Source organism: Jaculus jaculus, chromosome 12 (assembly GCF_020740685.1).
Source record: "Jaculus jaculus isolate mJacJac1 chromosome 12, mJacJac1.mat.Y.cur, whole genome shotgun sequence".
NCBI classification, from domain to species: Eukaryota; Metazoa; Chordata; class Mammalia; order Rodentia; family Dipodidae; genus Jaculus; species Jaculus jaculus.
In genome coordinates this window covers 90,080,991-90,103,828 of record NC_059113.1, presented here as the reverse complement: position 1 = coordinate 90,103,828, position 22,838 = coordinate 90,080,991, and positions in this window count along the sequence as shown.

The following is a 22,838-nucleotide window of genomic DNA, read 5'->3' as shown; positions in this document are numbered from 1 at the left end:
TGCCCTTTCTCTTTCTCTCTCTTTCTCATATATCTGCCTTTCTCTCTCTCCCTTTCTTAAATAAATAAATCAAAAAGCTATTAAAAAAGAAAAATGTGGGCTAGAGAGATGGCTTAGTGGTTAAGCAGTTGCCTGTGAAGCCTAAGGACCCTGGTTCGAGGCTTGATTCCCCAGGACGCACATTAGCCAGATGCACAAGGGGGCGCACCAGTCTGGAGTTCATTTGCAATAGCTGGAAGCCCTGGTGCACCCATTCTCTCTCTCTATCTGTCTCTCTCTCTCTCTGTGTGTCTGTCACTCCCAAATAAATAAATAAAAATAAACAAATAATTAAAAAAAAAAAGAAAAATATGCTAGGTCATGACAAGGTCATCCCATACTACTTCAGTTCTAATAACTATGATACCATAACATTGAAAAAGCTCATTAACAAAGCACACTTATTTTAAGGGATATTTACAATTTATCTACTTTAGGTATCAATTTACTTAAATATTCATGAGCACCATGAGATAGGCTTTAAACTTTGTTTCTCCCTGCTTAATTGTTCAATCTATAAATGCCTCAAGTAATGAAACCAAAGGAGAGGAAAAGCTTTGTCTCTTCATGACTTGGGCAGGTGTACATGAGGTACACTGAAGAAAACAAATGAAATGTGTCACTTTGGCCCATGTGTGACAGACAGACAAAGGAGTAACCTCACCAAATTGCACAGAGTGTGACTTAATGATCCATTTTTTTAGACAGCAGCAGGATATTTTCCTGTTAGGATTTTAAAGCCTACTCTTCCTTTTTTTGGTGAATGATTTTTGTTTCATTCCTGTCTTATTATTTCAGCTCACTGCAGATACTTCTAAAATCCTTTCAATAGGATTGAATTTCATTCTGCTTCTGATGAACCCCTCTGAGAATCAAAAAATTTAAAAAGAATCAAATAGTAAATTCTGTAGGTTTGGTGTCAGTTAACATTTTTTGACTTACAGCCACTGCTTAGAGATTCAAAAGAACCACACAGGTTCAAGAAGAAAGGATTTAGTCCATTTTGTTTCCATTAAAATAGAGTAGAAATAATAACTTTTACAGGAAAAATGTCCCAAAATTTGCGTTCATTTTTTATAATGTACTCTTGGTATTTCCATTTATCTATCCATAATCCTTTGATAAAATCTTCATTCAGCGTTAGATCTGTAACATTTTAGGCCACACCAATAGGCATTTTTTTAGGGGGTAGAGGGATTGCTTAGCAGTTAAGGAACTTGCCTGCCAAAGGACCAGGTTCGCTTCCCCAGTACCCATGTAAGCCATAAGCACAAAGTGGTGCATGTGTCAGAAGTTCATTTACAGTGACTAGAGGCCCTGACATTCCCATTCTTTCCCCTCTCTCTGTCTTTCTCTCTCTTTCACTGCAACCCCCTCTCTCTAATAAGTAAATAAAAATAAAACATTTTTAAATAGACATTTTTTAAATTTAATTTTCATCACAAGACTTTAACTGATAAACATGTTAGGATCCACTGTTGAAATTCACAGTTGTTTGGTTCAATTTACTGGGAAAAGTTTAAAATAGAAGGAGAAGTATGTCTACAGTCTGTGCTGAAAGAGGCAACCAGCGAATTCATTACGTCTCAGATGAGACTGAAAGTTTTGTCTTTGACACGTACGGTAATCTATCACACCGATAACTAGCTTAAAATAAAGAGCCCAAATGTCTATTTCAGCTAACACCATTATCCACAACCTCTACGTAGTTCAAAGGGATAAATGGTAAGGTGAATGTTTTAACCTTGCTCTACAGTTGTTGGGAGAGGTTGGTAAGAGTCTGTTAGTTTTTCTCCTCTGAGTGAAAGAGCACCTCACTCCCCTCCGTATCTTTAGGATCACAGGTCCAAGCCACCATGCCTAGCCTGTGCATGTGTGCTAGGGATCTGATCGCAGGCCCTCAGGCTGGTGCAGCCAGTATCGTACTGACTGAGCCGTCTCATAGCCCTAAGTCCTTGCGCTCTTAACTCATCATGGTCACTTGCCCTGAGTTCTCTGCAACTCACATTTCCTTGTGAAGGACTTGACACAGCCACTTCTGTTTAAACCTCGACAAACCTTTTTCACATGGACATTCTGCTTGCTTCCAATTCTAAGAGAAGCAGAGTTCCCACCTGCTGCCTCCAGTAGCTCATATGGCATCCTGTGCCCAGCACCTACCCTCTCCACCTCTACACAGTCCTTGTCCACACTATGCAATCCTCCTGTGCAAAAGCCAGAGCTAAGATGATCGGCCCTTCTCCAGTTTACTTTATATTTATTTTATTCTCCTTCTGAGAGTATTTGGCAGTAAAATTAAGAACTCCGTTTGAAAGAAAGTGTATGTGTTACAAAGCATCCGTTGCCACAGTACTGTAGTATTCCCAGGCTTTATAGATGCATCCAAGGCTAATGACCCAGCTACTGGATCACTCTCGAGGCTGTCTCGTGGTTTGAATGGGATGGTTTTTTCCCAATATGAGCTCTCTCCCTCTTCATAAAATCATGAAACAAAGTTCTAAAATTTCCCTGGTGGCCATCAGATGTCCCAGTGAACCATCAATGAACCTTCCCATGCAATAGGTCTCACAGGCCTCAAGTATTTCAAAGTTCTTTGTTGCCTGCATGTCAGTGTATATCAGTTACAGAACAGTTTTTGCACCTTGACTGAGATGTAATAATTCTGCTGTTTATATCAGTAAGATGATGGGAAGGGAATGCTAAATCCCTTTTGTACCATGGAGACACTGACTTGAAACAAGATACAGAACAATGTCCTTTGTGAAAAAAATCTGGTGAGTCATCAAGAGGCTTCTGTATGCCAGGCAAGCTTGAGACCAGCCTCTTCAGGGCTATTAAGTGTTTCTGGTAGTGCAATGGAAAAAAAAAAAAATCTAACCATACATTGTGTATAAGAGGGTCACTTGAGATTTAAAGGCATGCATACATTGGAAAAGAAATAGCAGAAGGTGCCATTCTATGCACACAGTAATTACAGAAGAGGAGCTAAATATAAAATCAACTTCACAAGGAGCCGCGAGGGGTGGATTGACTGTATATTCACACTCGAGAAACTAAGGCAGGTAGATTACTAGTTCAAGGCCAGCCAGGACTACCCAGAGAGATCCTATTTCAAAAACAATACATAGCAATAAAACATTGCAAGATTAAAAATGTATTGCATAGAAATGAATAAGAAAATTCATCAGGAAGAGATAACAATTATAAGTGTATATGTACTTGACATCAAATCAAGTGAATCTAACTTGATAAAGCAGAAATGATATACGTAAAGAGGAAAAGAGAACATCATAATGCGAGAAGAGTTCAATATCTGCTTTCAACAATAGGTGGACCATCTTAACAGATGTTCAATAAAGAAACTAAAGATTTCAAGAAAAAAAGAAAACAAAATATTCATAATAGACATATATAGGTTATTCCATTGGATAGATGAAGTCAGATTATTTTGAAATACAAAGAGAATATTTGCTATGAAAGAGGATTACTAACCCACTAATCCAGTCTTAACATACTTGAGAAGACCAAAATCATTCCAGGTCTCTTTTCAGACCACCATGGAATAAAAATAAAAATTAATAACAGAAAGAAACAAAAATGGGACTGGAGAGATGGCTTAGTGGTTAAGACGCTTGTCTGTGAAGCCAAAGGACCCAGGTTTGATTCCCCAGGACCCACGTAAGCCAGATGCACAAAGGGGCACATGCATCTGGAGTTCATGTGTAATGACTGGAAGCCCTGACGCAGCCCCCTCTCTCCTTGCAAATAAAGTTTAAAAAAAAAAAAACAAAAATTAACATGGGTATGGAAATTAAAGCACACATACCTTAACAAGTAAAGAATCAGATAACAAATCAAAGGAGTAACTGAAAATGGTATTTTATTTATAATATTTATAATAAAATGTATTTTATTTATTCATTTGAGAGAGAGAAAGCAGGAGAAAGAGAGAGAGAGAGAGAATGGGCTCACCAGGACCTCCAGCCACTGTAAATGAACTCCAGACACATGCACCCCTCGTGCATCTGGCTTATGTGGGTCCTAGAGAATCAAACTGAGATCCTTTGGCTATGCAGGCAAACATCTTAACTGCTAAGCCATCTCTCCAGTCCCATTTTTGCAAACAGAACTGAAATTGCAACTGTGAAAACTACTAAGATGAGGTAAAAGCGGATTCAAGGGAGAAAGCTGAAGGAGGTCAGTGCGTACACTAAACACTATGTTCTCAAGTAAGCAGTAACTTCATAACTCAGTGAACTAGAAAAAGAATAAGATAAACCCAAAATTATGAGGTGGGAGTATTACATATTGGAGTAGAAGTAAATACAACAGAGAATAGAAGGGAATAGGGAAAAAAGTCAATGGAATTGAGAGTTGTTTTTTGAAATCCACACTAAAATTAACAAACACAGGCTACAAACTAAGGAAAAAAATGAAGACTCAAGTAAATAAATAAAGCTATATGAAAGAGAAAAGATTGGGCTGGAGAGATGGCTTAGCGGTTAAGCACTTGCCTGTGAAGCTTAAGGACCCCGGGTCGAGGCTCGACTCCCCAGGACCCACATTAGCCAGATGCACAAGGGGGCACATGGGTCTGGAATTCATTTGCAGTGGCTGAAGGCCCTGGCAAACTCATTCTCTCTCCCTCTCTCTATCTGCCTCTTTCTCTGTCTGTCGCTCTCAAATAAATAAAAAATATTTTTTTAAAGTTAAAAAAAAATAAAGAGAAAAGTTTGCAGCAGGTGCCTCAGAAACAAAATTGGGCATGGTGGCACACACCTTTAATTGCAACACTCGGGAGGCAGAGATAGGAGGATCACTGTGAGTGTGAGGCTAGCCTGAGACTGCATTGTGAATGCCAGACCAGCCTGGGCAAGGGGAAAAAAAAAAGGAGAAGGAGGAGGAAAAGAAGAAAAAAGAAGACTGTGGGAACAATTATATGCCAAAAAACAACTGCAAAGAAAAAGATAAAGCCTGAGATGCAAATGATCTAATAGAAATGATGTTGAGTAGAAAGTGTTGGTGAGCATCTTGATGTGTTCCTGAGCTTCAGAAAAGATTTGAGGTTCTCACAACTGGGGGTGTGGTTAGCTTTCCTATATTATGTGAAGTTAATAGCCTACTTTTGTTTTGTTGAGTTTTTTTTAAATACAAAGTATGCCAACCTTTGTCCATATTGTCTACATCTATTTGAGATGATCATATGATTTTGTCATCTATTTTGTTAACGTGGAATATGGTAGTGATTGATTTTCACATGCTAAACTATTCTTGCATGCAAGGAATAGATTCCACTTAGCCACAGTTTATAAGTTCTTTAATGTATTAAATTTGGTTCACTCAATTAAGGAATTTCCCATCTGAATCTATCAAGGCTATTGGCCTGTAGTTTCAATATAGCTTTCTATCCATGCAATGCTGAACTCATAAAATAAGCTTGAAAATAGTACTCCATTTTAAATTTCCTAGGAGAGTTTGAGAAGACTGACAGGAATTTTTACTTAGATGTCTGGTAGAATTCTCCAGAGAACCCACAGGTCCAAGACTTACAATCCCTAGGGGGCTTTTAATTAATGATTCAATATCTGTACCAGCTATCGATGTGTTCACACTTTCAAATTCTTTAGGATTCAGCCTTGTTGCTAATTTTGTTCACATTTTACATTTGTGTTCCTGTGGCTTATGCATGTTGCCTGAAGCACACAGCTGCTCACAGGCATTCACAAGTGGCACATCCAGGTCCATCTGGATCTGAAGGCCAAGTTCTTCTATCATGGTGGCATGTCCCATTAGGGCCAGTCCAGGGCTGTGATATCTTTGAAACATAAAAAGAAATTATCTTGAATAATTTAGGCATACTGCACTAAATAGCAGTGGACTGCAAAGAAGTTATTCTCTGTCTTGTAAAATAAATGAAGATCATCCCATTTGGTGTTCATCTACCTTTAATATGTTTCCACCATTTGCCGGTCTCTTTTTCAGAAAAGAGACCAGACAGCAGGCTGTCTTGAAAGACAACAAAATCTGGCCAGAATTTTATAACAATATTCATTTTCATGATCGCTTTCTGTTTTTGGCAAATGACACTGGCTTTTCAAATACAGTTGTGACAATAATATAAATTTCCTTTAAAATTATTCAAATTGCAGTAGGAGATCAATGTTAAAAATGTGTTTTGTAAGTAATAGTACACCTGCTGTGTAGAATACCAAAATCATGATGATGAAATGTGGATAGTTCATTTAGGAGGATTAAAAAGTCATACTGGGCTGGGCATGGTAGCACACACCTTTAATCCCAGCACTTGGGATGCAGAGGTAGGAGGATCGCCATGAGTTTGAGGCCACCTTGAAACTCCATAGTGAATTCCAGGCCAGCCTGAGCTAGAGTGAGACCCTACCTTGGAAAACCAAAAAATAAAAAGATGAAACAAAATAAAATCTCCTTAGAATAAAAGTCATACCTGGGCTAGAGCAATCACTCAGCAGTTAATGCACTTTCCAGTAAAGCATCAGAACCTGGGTTCAATTCCCCAGTACCCATGTGAAGCCAGACGCGTAAAGCAGTGCATGCATGTGGAGTTCGTTTGCATCAGCTGGAGGTCCTGGAATACCCATTCTTTCTCTCTCTCTCTCTCTCTCTCTCTCTCTCTCTCTCTCTCTCTCTCTCTCTTTCTCTCTGCTTGTAAATAAATAAATAAAATATTTAAAATGTCATATCCAAGTAATTTTTGTTTTCATGGTATTATCAGATACGCAGTGGTCCTGTACAATGAGCAGCTCATGTTTTCAGTGACCTTCCTTCCCCCTAGGCTTGCTCAGATCAGAGTAGGAGCAGCCTTGCATACCAAATGAAGACTAAAATCCTAAGGAAGAAGGCAACCTGACAGGTTCCCCTAGACTATCATGGCTATTCTAGAAAGGAGGGTCCTTGTTAAGTTCCCCTAAACTATCATGGCTCCTCTGGGAATGCGATGTAGTTGTCCTGGTTCCCCACCGGTACTGTCCACTGTACCAAGCTATTTCTGTCACATATGTAGCCACAGGGCATCCATCCATCTACACACTTATCATTCCAGGAGCTGGAAACAAGCAAGCAAATATCTCTCAAATTCAGACAGAGAATAAGGCATTATACCCTAAGGCATTAATCATGTCCTAGGTAATAACTTAACTATACTTTTATGTCCCTAGAGTAATAGCTAGGTGTTTTCCTTGGGAAAATAGAGAACAGTCACTAAAATAATTTCTATACATTTAATTATCTTTTAAAATCACAGTTGAAAAAAAAGGACATATTATAAAATACAGGCATGAAGCTGTGCATGGAGTTGCCTGTCTTTAATCATAGCTGCTGAGGAGGCCAAAGGATGAAGAATGTGAGTTCAAGGCCAGTCTGGGAAATTCGATGAGACAATGTCTCAAAATAAAGTTTAACAAAGGTCTGGGAGGCTGTTAACTCAGTAGTAGAACATTTACCTAAGTATGAGTTCAATTTATATTCCTTTAAGAAAGAAGCTAACTAAAAAAAAATATAGCAATTTGAACAGCATCCTGGCCTAAGGACAGTAATACAGATAAATGGAATAGACGAGAGGGCTCAGACATAAATCCAAGCATATACACTGAAATAATCATCAATAAGGATGCAAGGCTACACAATAGGGATTATCGTTTTAAACAAATGTTAAGGGGAAGCCAGACATCCATAGAGAAACAAGTTTCAGAAGAGTAAAACTGAACTCTTATTTTATGCTAAACACAAAAAATCAACTCAAAATGTGCTAAACACTTAAGTGTAAGACCTTCAACTTGAAAACTTCTACAATAAAACATAGGAGAAAGTTTCATAATATAGGTCTTGGCAAGTGCTCCTTTTTAATTGTTTCCTTTTGCTTTTGGTAGTGCTGGGGATCGAACCCAGGGCTTTGCCCTTGTGGGCAAAACTCTGCCATGGAGCTACTGTCTTAACTCTCATGGTATACAAAGAAGCAAGCAGGGAAGTATGAATGTGCCAGCATTCCGAGGCATGTGCCCAATGGCCAGCTCTCTTCTGCTAAGGAAGCCAACAGCACCACAGGATGACAGCCAGTGCCTTTTGGCATGGGCCTTAGTGTGCTGCCAAACTTTCACATTGACTCTGTACTAAACTGAGTTGTGAACTCCCTGTTACAATTCCATCTTGAAGTACTAAGCATTCCCCCACAGATGACAGGTGACTGTATTGGAGTAGAACTTTTAAGGACTTGACAAATATTAATTGAAGTCATGAGGTTAGGGCCTATGTGTAGTGGGATTTGAGCCCTTATAAGAAGAGGTGAAAGTAAGCTTGTTCTTATCTCTCTGGGTTGCACAAGAAACCAGCATGTGGACACATGGCATGGAGCACCAATCATGCTTTGTTTTGTCACCTGACCTTGAACTTCTAGCCTCCAGAAATAAGACAAAACATATAGCTGCTATTATAACCACTGTGATGGTTAATTTAATTTCGATTCACCTAAAACATTTAATCATATTTGTGAGTGTGTCTGTGAGGGTGTTTCCAGAGAGCATTCGCTAGGCGAGAAAGACTTACTCTGAGTGCACATCCCCTGAGCTACAGAACTCCAGGAAGCAGAAAGAGAAAAAGCAAGCTGAACAATGGCAGATCTCCCTGCTTTCTGGCCCTTCATAATGTGAGCTTCTGCTCTCTATTGCATGCTCCTGCTGCCCTGATGTTCTTCTCAAGTGCCAGCTTCCCCCCTTCCTCGGCCTCCTGATCCACTATGATGTGAACAGCCTCGACCACATACTTCCACTATCAAGAGCTGAGCCAGTAAACTATGCATTCCCTGCCACGTTGTACTGAAGCCTGCCGAACCTGCAAGCTAAGCAACATAAATCTTTCCTACCTTAACTGGTTTCTGTAAAATACTGTGGTCACAATGAGGCAAACGTAACTCCAACAATCAACCATTATCCTGAGCTAACTATTTTAAGTAGACAGTTTTCATTTGACAGATGAATAAACTGTAGAGATCTGTTGCATAAAAATATACATATAGCTAGAAATACTGCAGTTAAGCATACATTAAGAGCATAGATCTTATTCCCTGTGCTTGATAATGACAATCATTAAAAGGTGGTGGTATTCCATATATTTTGTATGGTAGCTGTAGGTATCCTCGTGTTGTTGGCCAAATATCTGACTAAAAGAAGCTCATGGGAATAAAGGGCATATTTTGGCTTAAAGTCTTGAAGGCAAGCTCCATGGTAGCAGGAAAAAGATGATAGACCAGAGGCTGGACACTGCATTTTGCCATAGCAGGTGGAAGACAGCAGCAGAAGTGAGCTGGACTCTGGCAAGAGGAAGTTGGACATAATACCCTGTTGCTGTCAGGTTCACACTGCTGGCAGAAATCACTCGACCAAGAGCAGCTTTGGGGGTGGGGGAAAGGGGGCTTATTTTGGCTTACAGACTTGATGGGAAGCTCCATAATGGTAGGGGAAAATGATGGCATGAGCAGAGGGTGGACATCACCCCCTGGCCAACATCATGTTGACCATAGCAACAGGAAACTGTGCCAAACACTGGCAAGGGGAAACTGGATATAATACCCATACTCCTGCCCTAACACAATACACTGCCACCAGGAGGCTTTAATTTCCAATTTCCATTAGCTGGGGAACCAAACATCTAGAACACCTAAGTGTATGGGGGATACCTGAATCAAACTACCGCACACCCCTAAGCCTGCCCCCAGAAACACACCTCCTTCAGCAAGGCTCCACCTCTCAAATTATCACCAGCTGATAACCAAGCATTCACAATACATGAGTCTATGGGGAACGTGTAATTGAAATTACCATAATACTTACAGTGTGATGCCTCATATTGGCCAGTGTTCTCTTTTTTTTGTTTATTTTTATTTATTTACTTGAAAGTGACACAAAGAGGCAGATAGATAGCGATAGAGAGAGAGAGAAAGAGAATGAATGGGTGTGCCAGGGCCTCTAGATGTGTGAGCCCCCTTGTGCATCTGGCTAATGTGGGTCCTGGGGAAACAAGCCTCGAACTGGGGTCCTTAGGCTTTACAGGCAAGCGCTTAACTGCTAAGCCATCTTTCTAGCCCCATTGTTCTCTTTTTTAAGCCCATGTCTTCTTCCTATGCACAATTTCCCAAGTCTTATTCCTTCAGTTGAACCCAGGTTTTGTCTTTCTAACTTTTAAAGTTAATGTGAAGAAATAATAAAAGCGCATGGTATAAAATCTAGGCGCTACGAAAGGAGCATTTAATGTTGTATTACTTACTTTGATGTAACTGGGAAAATACAACTGATAGAAACAACATATGGATGGATAAATATATCGGAGTCTTGAATCCAGAGAATCACAGTCTATCATAAAGTAAAAGGCATAGAGGACTGGCTTTCTCTGTGCTGGTGGGAGATTTTGGCAGCAATGTCTTACTTTACAGTGTGCCGAGAGTAAGAGAGAGTGGCCAAAATAGGATCCAATAACTTTTTTTGTTTGTTTCGTTGTTTCTTTATTGAGGTAGGATCTCACTCTAGTCCCGGCTGACCTGTAGCCTCAGGGTGGCCTCGAACTCATGGTGATCCACCTAGCTCTCCCTCCCAAGTGCTGGGATTAAAGGCGTGTGCCACCACGCCTGGCAGGAGCCAATAACTTTTAAAGACCTATTTCTCATGATTTGTTTCTTCCAGCTAGAAGTCTTAAAGACTCTACCACTCCCCAGAACAGAGCCTCTAGCTGTGGCACTCGCTTCCAGTCAGGAGCCTCCGGGTCACATTTCAGAGTCAAGCCCAGAAAGTGAAATCTCCCGATACCTTTCAACTCCATCACCCAGCTGGAAGCTATCTTCTACCACATTTCCTCGTTTTATATCCTTCCAGATAGGACCTCAGCATGCAAATGTGTGCATTCATACAAGGATATTTACTTTTAGCATTGTTTTATACCATTCGCTTTTGTTTTATTTTTAACTAAAAAACTGTGTCATGGAGAACCTTTCATATAGACACACACCAGCTATACCTAATTAGTCTTGATATCCATAATGAAAAAAGTCATGATTTTACTGAACAAGTTATGAATACACATAATTTGCAGATTAAACTGTGGGACCATCTGCAGATCTACCGTTTACTATCTCCATTTCTCTGTGCAAAATGGTTCAGCTACCTGTGCCTCAGTTTCCCCATGAAAGGGAAATATTCAATATGCTTCATAGTTTATTTGGCAAGAAAGTAAATGAGTCTTTATGTAGAAAACACTTAAATGGCACCTGATGCAAAGTAAACATTGAACATGGTTGTCAATCCCTTATCTAGACTTCTATGTATTATGTGTAGGTTGATTTCAATATTTTGATTTTACAATTAATATTTTTAACATTTTATTTATTTATTAGAGAGATAGAAACAGAGGCAGGTAGAAAGAGAATGGGAATGCCAAGGCCTCCAGCCACTGCAAACAACCTCCAGACACATGTGCCACCTTGAGCATCTGACTTTAGCTAGGTTCTGGGGAATCAAACCTGTGTCCTTAGGCTTTGCATGCAAGTACCTCAACTGCTAAACCATCTCTCCAGCCCCTACAAATAATGTTTTAATAAATACTTATATGTAAAGTCTTTGTCTCCATGTGGCATGCAAGAATAACTATGGAATAATTTCTGAAAGTAGAAATTTCTGGCTCAAATGGAACATGCATTTTATATATCTTTGCATATTGCCAAGTCACTCTCCATTGAGTCTGACATAATTTATTCTCTCCTAACAGTGATAAGAAAGTGCCTCTCTCCTCATACCATTGCCAGAATGACAGTTAAAAAATGATACTGTAACACAATTCTAATTTCAATTATCTTTTCACTTTAAGCTTCTTCCTAGATGTTGAAGAGGTTTTCGGTAGCTCTCTCTCTCTCTTGTTGCAGCAAATTGTTCCCATCCTCTGGATTATTCATACAAACAGCACAGGAGGACACCGCCCTCCTCTCCTACTAGACTGGGGTTCACACCATGCCTTCTATTTTTACATGGACAGACAGGCCTTTACCATGAAACCTGGATGGTGCCCTGGATATGACTATAAGCCTGACCTGCATCCTGAACTGAAGATGGAATTGGAACCTCGGCTTCAAGCTTGGTGTGAGCTTTGTCCTGTGCTTGGAAGGCACAAGCCTCGGGCTCTTGGTCATGTCACAAGCATGCTTTCCGAGCCGGGCATGGGTGAGGTAGGCAAGACCATCAAGCTTATGGCTAACATGCTTGAAGATTGGTGGCTTATCCTTCTTGGGTTTCACTAGAACCTTGACTGCCTTTCCAATGTACTGATGTCTTTGAGATTATTTGTCTGCATCTGTCATGGTTCTTGTGGTTCTTTGTAAATTGCATAGTCCTTGCAAACTTGGGGTCTACTGTCTTGAGAGCTACATACCTTTAGGATAAGGATTTATTGGCACCATCTCTGTGACATCTTCAGGTTATATTATGTATGGTATGGTCCTTAGGCTTGTTCCTATCTGCACAATAATACACACATAGGATCAGAGGAACCCATTTCTTTCTTACTTTTTCAAAGATAATCCATTTTCTATCACTTTATATACCCTTCATTATTTCTTTACTTAATTTGTGTGTGTGTGTGTGTGTGTGTGTGTGTGTAGTATGCATGTTCAGAGTCTGGGTGGATATGTGTTTGCAGTACCCATGGGTGAAGGTGAAGTTGATATTGGGTTTCTGCATCAATTACTTTCCATTTTATTTTTTGAGTGTCTCTCCTGAACCCTGATCTCACCAATTTATCTATACTATCCAGCCAGAAACTCCCAGGAATACTATTGAACCCGACTCCAAAATACCAAGATTATAGGAATGAGCCACTGTGCCCAGCTATCACATGGGTGCTGGGATTCTAAATTCAAGTCCTCATACTTGTACAGGGATGGGCAACTAGTGAATAATGTATAAAAAAACTTTACTTCCTATTAAAATTACAAACACAACAAAAAAACCCAAAATATTTAGTGTCTGCCCTGTGAGGTTACCACTCACCTGCTGATAATGACATTAACTTTTCTTCACTCAGAATTCTTGTTGTTCCTGCAGAATTACCTTCTCACTTCTATTTTCACATTGTCCTCCTGGGACACTTGCAGACCATAATCTTGATCTTCCTGAGAACTCCCTGCTGTTCTCCAATTCTTTGAGTGTGATGACATGATCTTCATGCTATTCAAGCTTAGCATATAATTTATTAACCATACAAAGATAGTCTTTACAATAAAAGAGGCATTTTTTTTTGCAGGTACTATTCCATGGCAGTAGTTGCAAACAAGTTTTATCCCAAGCCAATCAGAACCTATATTCACTATAATCAAATTCTTCCACCATTCTCTTTCAATTGTTTTAGTCCTTCTCTGAATACCCCGGGCTTTCCTTTTACTAGCTTACTACTCTCCTTTTCACTATTTTGTTGAGTTACACTGTGCTGAAATGAGGGAAGGAGTAGAATGCTTTCACCTCTGTGCCCTTCTACCTTACTGCACCTGAAAACAAGCATGTCATTTGGATAGTTCTGGATCATTCTAATAATGACTTTAAAAATATCAAATGACTTTAATCCCAGCACTTGGGAGGCAGAGGTCACAGACTGCCATGAGTTCAAGGCCATCCTAAGACTACAAAGTGAATTCCAGCTCAGCCTGGACCAGAGAAAGACCCTACCTCGAAAAAACAAGAAAAAGAAAATATCACATGGCATAAGTGATCTAATAAAGTGACCCAGTAGCTGATGGGATGTGACTTCTTGAAGGCAGGTTTTCAAGGTGTCTCTAGAAGCTCAAAATAACTGCATCTTTGCAACAGAATATGGTATATTTAATGTCAAGACTTCTGAAGACCCAGATCTTATCTGGTGATTCCCCATCTCTAAAATACTCCACCCAGGGCTGGAGAGATGGCTTAGTGGTTAAGCTCTTGCCTGTGAAGCCTAAGGACCCCGGTTTGAGGCTCGATTTCCCCAGGACCCACATTAACCAGATGCACAAGGGGGCACATGCATCTGGAGTTAGTTTGCAATGGCTAGAGGCCCTGGTGTGCCCATTCTCTCCCTCCCTCCCTCTCTCTCTCTCTCTCTCTCTCTCTCTCTCTCTCTCCCTCTCTCTCTCCCTCCTTCCCTCCCTCCCTCCCTCCCTCCCTCTCTCTCTCTCTCTGTCTCTTTCTCTGTCTGTCACTTTCAAATAAATAAATAAACATATAAACATAAAACAAAAAAAAAATAAAAAGTACTCCACCCAGATATCATCTTGTGATTCACCATCTCTAAAATACTCTACCAGTTAACAATTTTTGAACTAAAACCTGCATGAGACTCAGGCTGTACCCAGACAGTGAGACAGTGTGCCTCTGGCATGTGACACTGGGGACACAGAGCCCTTGTGAGGAGGCTGCCTGTCAGCCCTACAGGCCTGTGGGCCATAGCTGCGATTTTTATCAAGACTGGATTTGGACCGTATCATTCATGCTCTGCCTGGTCTCTTTCATATCCACATGTAAGCCTGGCTTCTAGGAATAACCCTGTGTTCTTCATGTAACTAATAAAAAGGATTTCTTTTGTGTGTGTGGCTACAAGCTGAAATGTATGATATAACAACTGTGTGTGTGGTACAGAAATTCAGAAGACTGAAAGAGATTCGCCTCTACAAATAAGCTTTATGAAAGACTTCTTGCTACAGACTAGTTTTCTCATGCTAATAAAATCCTCCAGAGATCCATCTAAAAACAGTAGAGGGCAACCAATAGAGAGATAGGAAATAACTTCGAATGCACAGTTGATTATTGCAGGATAAAAGGCTATGTTCTTCTGTATTGTGCTATAAATTAGAAACTTTTGTTTTTTGGTGAACCAGTGAGTTTTGGGGGTTATTTCCAGAGCAGGGTAAGGGGTTGCTTACAGGAGCAATTGATGGTTCAAATAGCCACACCATGAGAAATTTCATCCCATCCTGCATGACGACCTTCCCATAGCTACTTCCACTCAAAGGCAGTTGAATCACCAGAAACCCACCTCAGCTTACGTGACGACTCATGGAAGCTGCATCTCTGGAGTGCAATGCACTTCTTGCAGGTAGCTCCATTGGAGAATCACTCCTGTAAGTCTTACTTACTCATATGTAGTGAGAGCATCCTATACATCAAATGCATGAATTTGTTATCAGATCAAGTAAATATCTAGAAATGTGGGAGCTGAGAGGGAGTTTATTTGAAAAGACTGGCAATTAGCACATAGAGTAATAAGCAATGAAGCTGTTGAGAAGCCAGGGAAGAAGAAAAAAAAATGACTCTGAAATCCAAATAGGAATGTGTGATGGTTAGTCTTGAGTGCCAACTTGACAGAATTTAGAATCACCTGGGAGACTTACCTCTGGACATGTCTGGGTAGGCATTTCCACAGAAGTTTAACTGAGATGGGCAAACACACTAAATGTGGGAAATACCATCCAATGGTGTGTGGTCCAGGGCTAAATAAAAAGAGGAAAACAGATGAAACATCAGCATTCACCTCCCTCTGCTTCCTAGCTATGGATACAATGTTAGCATAAGCCTCAAGTTCCTTATGCCATGCTTTTCCACTATAATGGACTATATCCCTTCAAACTGCAAACTGTGAGTCAAACAAAGCCCTTTTCGTCCTTATGTCGCTATTGGATATTTTCTCACTGGCATAAGAAAAGTAGCTCATCCAAAAGATAAAGAGATTGGGAGTAAAATTAAATCAGATAAAGAGAATGTGTTCATATAAGGAATGTAGGTTAAAGGTAGAAATATGGGGGTGTTCCCTGAAGCATCTAACTGCTCATTGCTGAGACCAAATACTCAAACAGTAACAGCATATGAAAGGAAAGGAATTGTTTCAGCCTAGTTGGCGGCGAGGGCAGCAATGTTTCATTATGGCAAGAAAAGTCTGGGGAGCACTAAGTAGGGCTGAAGTATGACACTGTAAGACCCGTCCCCAATGACGCATTTCCTCTAGGAAGGTTCTACCCCAAACAGCTCCACAGCCTTCCCAAACAGTACCACAAACTGATGGCAGAGTATTCAAACACATGATTTATGGAACACATCTGGTACTCAAACCTCCATCTTCCCCTTTATGAAGAGACTAATGTGTATTTACTAAATTGTCTGAAAACATAAATTTACCACATGGGACTCAACAAGGTCACAATGTGTAAATAACTCTTTAGAGTTTTTCAAACAGGAGCTTGTACAAATTCAGCCTGCCTGACAATTTTCCAGTGAAAGAAGGCACGCTGCTGGTTCCTGGGCCCAAGCACCTCCTCCCTGTTCTTCCTTCTCCATCACCAATGCACACAGATCTTCTAATCCCCCTCTTGTTCTCGTTCTCTCATTTCCAGTCCTTTCTACCAGTACTCCCCTCATTGACCAGCCACAGTCCTACCAGTGTCTGGTTCTAAAACCAGCAGTGATTTCTCTAAGCATTTGCTTTTTCATCCTACCTAAAGGCTGAATGCTTTCAGAAATTGTTAAAAAAAAAATTCAACTATGAATAATTCTCAAGCAATGCCAATAGTGTATGAAAGCATTTTTATAATCTTTAGATTTTATTAATGAGGACCCTGACAAAGACACAGAGAATGTTCTACAAGTCAGGGAAAAAAATGTGACATGAATGCCAAGGCTGACCTTGATGTTTACAGCTCTTCCATTAGAACAGTGTTTTCTTATCTCTTGGACTACTAACATAAGACCATTTTGCTAAGACATAAGACTCCTCAGTGATTCTCTGGAGGAAGGTGGGGTTTTCCATACAATAATTCCACTGCACAGCTGAACCATCCAGAAGTATGCACTTGATTAAATTCTAACCTATCTCAATCAAAATAGAAAATGAGAGGTAGAATTGATTGCATGGCAAGGATGTTCCAGAGATGATGAAATAACATAGGACTAAAACTGCATGCCAAAGGATGAATTCAGCAAGCTCAGGGAGTTGAGAATATACATTCCAATGATAGGACAGACCTTTCCTGGCTCCTGAGAGATTATTTCAAATCCCACAAAAGATCTTGCCTGGTTAGTGCCTGTGCATCATTGTATCCCTGGGGACCTTAACCCACAAGAGAGCTTTTGCTAATTAAGTGATTTGATTTATTTTTACATGTCGATTTGAACTCTAGGGTGAGTACCTGAAGTCAGAGTTCAGCATAATGGGTATTCCACTTTGTGTCAATGACCTCTTTAAAACCCTGGATTCCAAGGCTCTAGTGAGTGCTCACTATCATTGCAGATCGTGTCTGGGAGATCTAAGTGCTGTCTGGACAAGCTAACAAAGAAGGCCTCATCTCTCCTGCACTCTGCCCTGTGCATCTCCTTGCATTGCTAGTTTCATTCCATATCTCTTCATTGTGGCAAAAGTTAGCTAGGAATGCACCAGTCTTTCTGAGTTATTAAGAGTCCTTCTGAAAAAAAAAATCATTGAAGTTAAGGGTGGTCTTGAGGACCTCCAGCATAGCTCTTCTCATTCAAATTACCCAATGGATGGTACAATTACAGTCATCAGAAAATGCATATTGTTGCTTTAAATTTTGCCACTTGCTGTCTATTGAGCCTTCCAGCACTCTATGAAGAGAACATTAGTCCCGGGTTTATTAAGATATTTTTATTAGTGAATAAGAATTAACAAGTAATGGGTTTGAGGAAAAGAAAAAATAAGGACTATCATATAATTTCTGAGAGTTGGGGATCACAGAGGGCTTAGCTGTGTGGTTCTGGCTTCCTGTTTCTTGTAAGATCCAGTCACCACAGACATGGCTGTCTCTTCCTGTGAAGCCATGATTGCAATCCAAGGCTCTGCCTCTGAGAAGACAGCCTTCAACCAGCGCTTAGATGGTATTCTCTTCTCTCTCACAGATTCAGCTTTTCACCTTCAAGTCTTCCCCACAGAATTATCTGGGTTCCCTAAGGTGAACACTTGGTAGACCAAGAGAAGCACATTAGTTACTTTTCTTATGCTATGACCAAACACCTGACAACAAGCAATTAAGGGAGCAAGGGTTTATTCTGATTTACAGCTTGAGAAAGGATAAGGTCTATTATGGAAACAATGGAATTGTAGAGGCAGCAGGAGTGTGAGGCAGTTAATCACATTGCACTGGCACTGAGGAAGCAGAGAGCAGACAGGAAGTGTGGCTAGACTATATGACCTCCTTCAGGGAGGGACCACTTTTTAAAGGTCATGTGAACTTCCCAAATAATGCCACCAGCTGAGGAGCAGGTACTCAAGCACAGGAACCTATAGAGACCATTTCAAATTCCAGCAGGAAGCAGCGAATCCATCCACCTCTCTTGCCTATCATGCACACAGAGGAGTTCCTCAGTTCCTTCTGTTTTCAACTATGTTGTTTGGGCTCTCATAAACAATCCTTTTCTGAACCTCACTAACAAAACAGAGCATACCTTCCTTACTTGCTTGGTTGCATTTTTTTTCTTAGGTTCTGTTTTGCCAAACGAAAAGTAATGATTTTAATTTTGATGAACATTTGCTTCACTAAGATAAAATGTATGCGGATGAACAATGTATGTTTTCACTGCTTTGTGCCCTTTTGCTCATACTTCAACATTTGCTTCAATGTCAAGTAGACTAATCCAGCAGCAATAACAATACACATAGCAGCATGTTAATGGAGAGAGTGACAAACAGACACAGTTATGTCTGAGTTGTGCACACACACCCGGCTGGGCACAATCGTAAGATGTTTTGGGTTCTATGATTAAAAGAATTAGTTCAAATTTTTAAAGTATGCAAGTCTAACTATCTCAGAGTCAGTGAAATTCTATTACTGTTCAAGTGTTACTACAACCACAGGTGTCTGGGAGACATGCTTGTTCATTTCGAGGTGCAAATCAGTCTAGCCATAATCAAGTCAGGTCTCTTTCACCCCACAATGTACCCTCAGGCAATGCATTTATTAAATGTTGGAAACTCCCAAGAATAATTGAGAAATCAATTCAGAATACAGATGTCCCCCCATCTATAACTTTTCAATTTTCCAATGCTATGAAAACAATAGGCCCATTTGGCACAAACCCTAGTTTGAATTTTGAATAGGAATATGTTCCCAGGCTAATGACATGTAGTTTCTTACTGTTGCCATACCATTATCAGCAGCTAGGCACAGCCCCCAGTGATCAGCCATACTGATGTGATGGGAAACTGCCGGAATCCACAGTGCGCTATGTCTCAAAGCTGCTTGAGAGGTAGTGTAGGTGTAAGAAATGCATTCTTGACTCACAATACTTTGAATTCACAATGGGTTTATCTGGATGCAGCCCATCATAAGTCCAGCAGCATCACTTCTAAGCCTGATGTCCACCCAAAAGCCACTCATCCATCAGAGTGGCTTATAACAGCATGAGACAGACATCCACAGAGAGCCTGACAGATCTTATTTAGGTTAAGAAAAACACAGAAACAGTTGTCTTTGCAAAGCAAGGACTTGTGTTTCTCAGGTAGTGCTGATTTCAGGAAATGTGAGTGAACTCTCAGGTACAAGTTTGGAAGGCTTTCTGAGAATTACTGTAGTAAGAGGGGCTAAGAGATGAATGTCGTGTGTGGTTATATCACTTTGATAGAGTCACAACATTTAAGAGACATCTTTCATTTATTCTACAATCACTTGTGTGTTCCTCAGCTGCATGCATTTTAGACACAAATTATAAAAGTTTTCTATTTGCTTCCGTAACTAATTACAAGTTAAGTGGCCTAAAGCAGCAGGTCTTAATTAATCTTACAATTCATGAGATCAGAAGTCTGGCACAAATAGGATTGTGCTAAAATCAAGGTGTCAGCAAGGCCTCACTTCCTGTTCGTGACTCTAGGAGGTAATTGACTTTCTTCTCTTTGTAAGCTTCTAGAGGTCACCTACATAGCATACTGTCTCCCCTCCCCCCAAGGCTGGTAAAATTGCATGCATCTATGCTTTTCTTCTGTAGTTAGTCCTACATGCCTCGCAACTGCCCTCTGCCCCACCTTGACTTTTAAGTAGCTTTTGCTGGCACTGGTCATACCCATATAATTCAGAATGTATATTAAAGGTCAACCATTCTATCTGAAATCTTAATTCACTTTTGCTGTGTCAACTAATATAGTCACAGGTTCAGGAACTAAATGTGGGTGTCTTTGAGGTAGCATTATTCTGCCTAATTTCTTTTGATCGCATCATTACATTTGTAAAGGGATTCTATTGACTTATCTTAGAACAGTAAAAATCTTAGGGCTGGAGAGATGGCTTAGCGGTTAAGGAGCTGGTGAAGACTAAAGACTCATGTTCGATTGCTCTCCATATCCCATGAAAGCCAGACTCACAAAGGTGACGCAAGGACAAGGTTGCACATGCACACTAGGTGGCCTAAGCCTCTGGAGTTCAATTGTAATTGCTAGGGCCCTGGAGCACCAATTCTCTTTCTTTCTCTAAAAAAGGAAACAAAATTTTAGGCTCATTTATTCAACAAATTGTATTTTTAGTAGTTACCACTTAAGATCAAAGCTTAAAATGTATAAAACTCTAGCCTCACAATCATGAGGACCAGAGTTTAGATTTCCAACACCCACATAAATGCAGAGTGGGTATGACAGCTGCCTGTAATGCTCTTGAGGCTGATACAAGGGATCCTGCTGGTTAGATAGACCAGATGAATTAACAAAGTGTCTGACTAAGTGAGAGACTCTGCCTGAGTAAATAAATTATAGAGCAATAGGGCTGTAAATATGGCTTGGCATGAAGAGCCTAACAACCAGAGTTGGATTCCTCAGCACCCACATAAAGCCAGATGCACAAAGTGGCAAATATATCTGGAGTTTATTTGCAGCGGCTGCAGTCCCTGGCATGGTCATTACCTCTGTCTGTCTCCCTTCTCTCTAACTTTCTCTGCTTGCAAATAAATAAATGAAAATATTAGCTGGGCCTGGAAGCTCATGTCTTTAATCCCAGCACGCTGGAGGCAGAAGTAGGAGGATTGCCATGAGCTCAAGGCTATCCTGAGACTACATAATGAATTCCAGGTCAGCTTGGGCTAGAGTGAGACCTTGACAAACCAATATATATATGTGTGTGTGTGTGTGTATATGTATATATATATATATATACATATATATGTATATATACACACACATATATATATGTACATATATGTGTATACACACACACACACACTTGTGTGTGTATGAAATTAAAATGTTATAGAGCAATCAAGGAAGCCATTCAATGTCAATACTGGCCTCAATGAACATGTGTACATATACACATTCACCCCCCCTCCCAACACACATGCACCAAAAAACATGAAGCTCCTTCCTTGCTATGCATGATTTCAGGTAAGTAGCATGACCTCACTGAATCACAGGCCTCTGCTCCTAGCAAAGGGGTGATGTTACCTTCCTACTCACATGAAGAGCTACAATGTACAGGTGATGATATGCATAATATATATTGGAGTATTTCATTATCTTTGCTACCTAACAATAGATTGATTAGTAATAATGTTGATCATAATTAAAATGTTCCCATTTGAGTACCAGCTTCTTATAGAAGAGCTCCAAAACATAATATATTATGAGTTAAAGGCTTGCAAGAAAATATCTTCTGCACTGTCAAAGGAGGAATGATTGCCTGGCAGTCTTTCCTTTGTAAGTAAAATGCTTTCTGAAGGTGCTAAGGCTCCTGGAGTCCCCAGGACTTCTCGTCTTCAGAAGACCTGGTTTAAAATAGACTTTGTGGATTACAGATGTAAACTGGGTGACAGCGAGGATTGGCCACATCTTTCTGCAGATGGGAACTTTTCTTTTTCTTTCCTCTACCTACAATTACATCATGAAAGAAAAAAATAACTGTTGCTTATTTAGGGGAGAAGATGCACACAGGTGGGCCGGGGCCTCTGGTCCTCTATTTAAGGGCACACTTTCATTTTCAATGCAATTAGCTGTTTAATTGAGCATCCAAATTTAGCAGTGCATTTGCATGTGCAATTAATTATGATTTAAAAGCACTCTGTGTTAGTGGTTTCTTTTCCATTATCTACAAATGTAATTACTGAAGGATGGATTGAGTTTGGAAATCATTTGGGAAAACTTTTTTTTTTTTTTCTTTTTTCATCCCGGAAGACCAATGTTGTAAGTGTCAACGGTGCAATTAGAAGGATAAAACTGAAAAAAAAAAGGGACAGGTTTGGAAGGAGGAGCTGTCAGAGCAGGTCAGAATTGCTAATTTGAGTATATGGTAATATTTGTCTTGCTTTCTGGAATTAATTCAAATTATAGTTACCATATTATTTCATTCAGGCAGAACGGAGATAAACCCTGGATGTGCAAAACTGCATTTTAAAGGAGAAAAGTCACATTAACAAATTCTGAGAGGAGACAATAATCTAAATAACCTTTTATAAACCACAAAATATGTATTCAGCCTAGAGGAATTTGCAGAGTTTTCTTGATTAGAGAAACTTTTACAGAATTACTTAAAGCACAGGATGAGAGGACTAGGAAGAAGATTCAGTAGGTAAAATGCCTGGTGGGTAAGAATGAAGACCTGAATTCTGGTCCCAGAACCCAACAGAATGCCAAATAATCCCAGGACAGGATAAGTAGAGACAGAGATTCCCGACGCTCCCTGGCTACCTAGTCTAGCTGAATCCATAGTGGAGCGCTAGGTTCAAAGAATATGTCAGAGAAGGGCAAATAAGACAACTGATGGCCAATCTTGTCTTTCATATGTG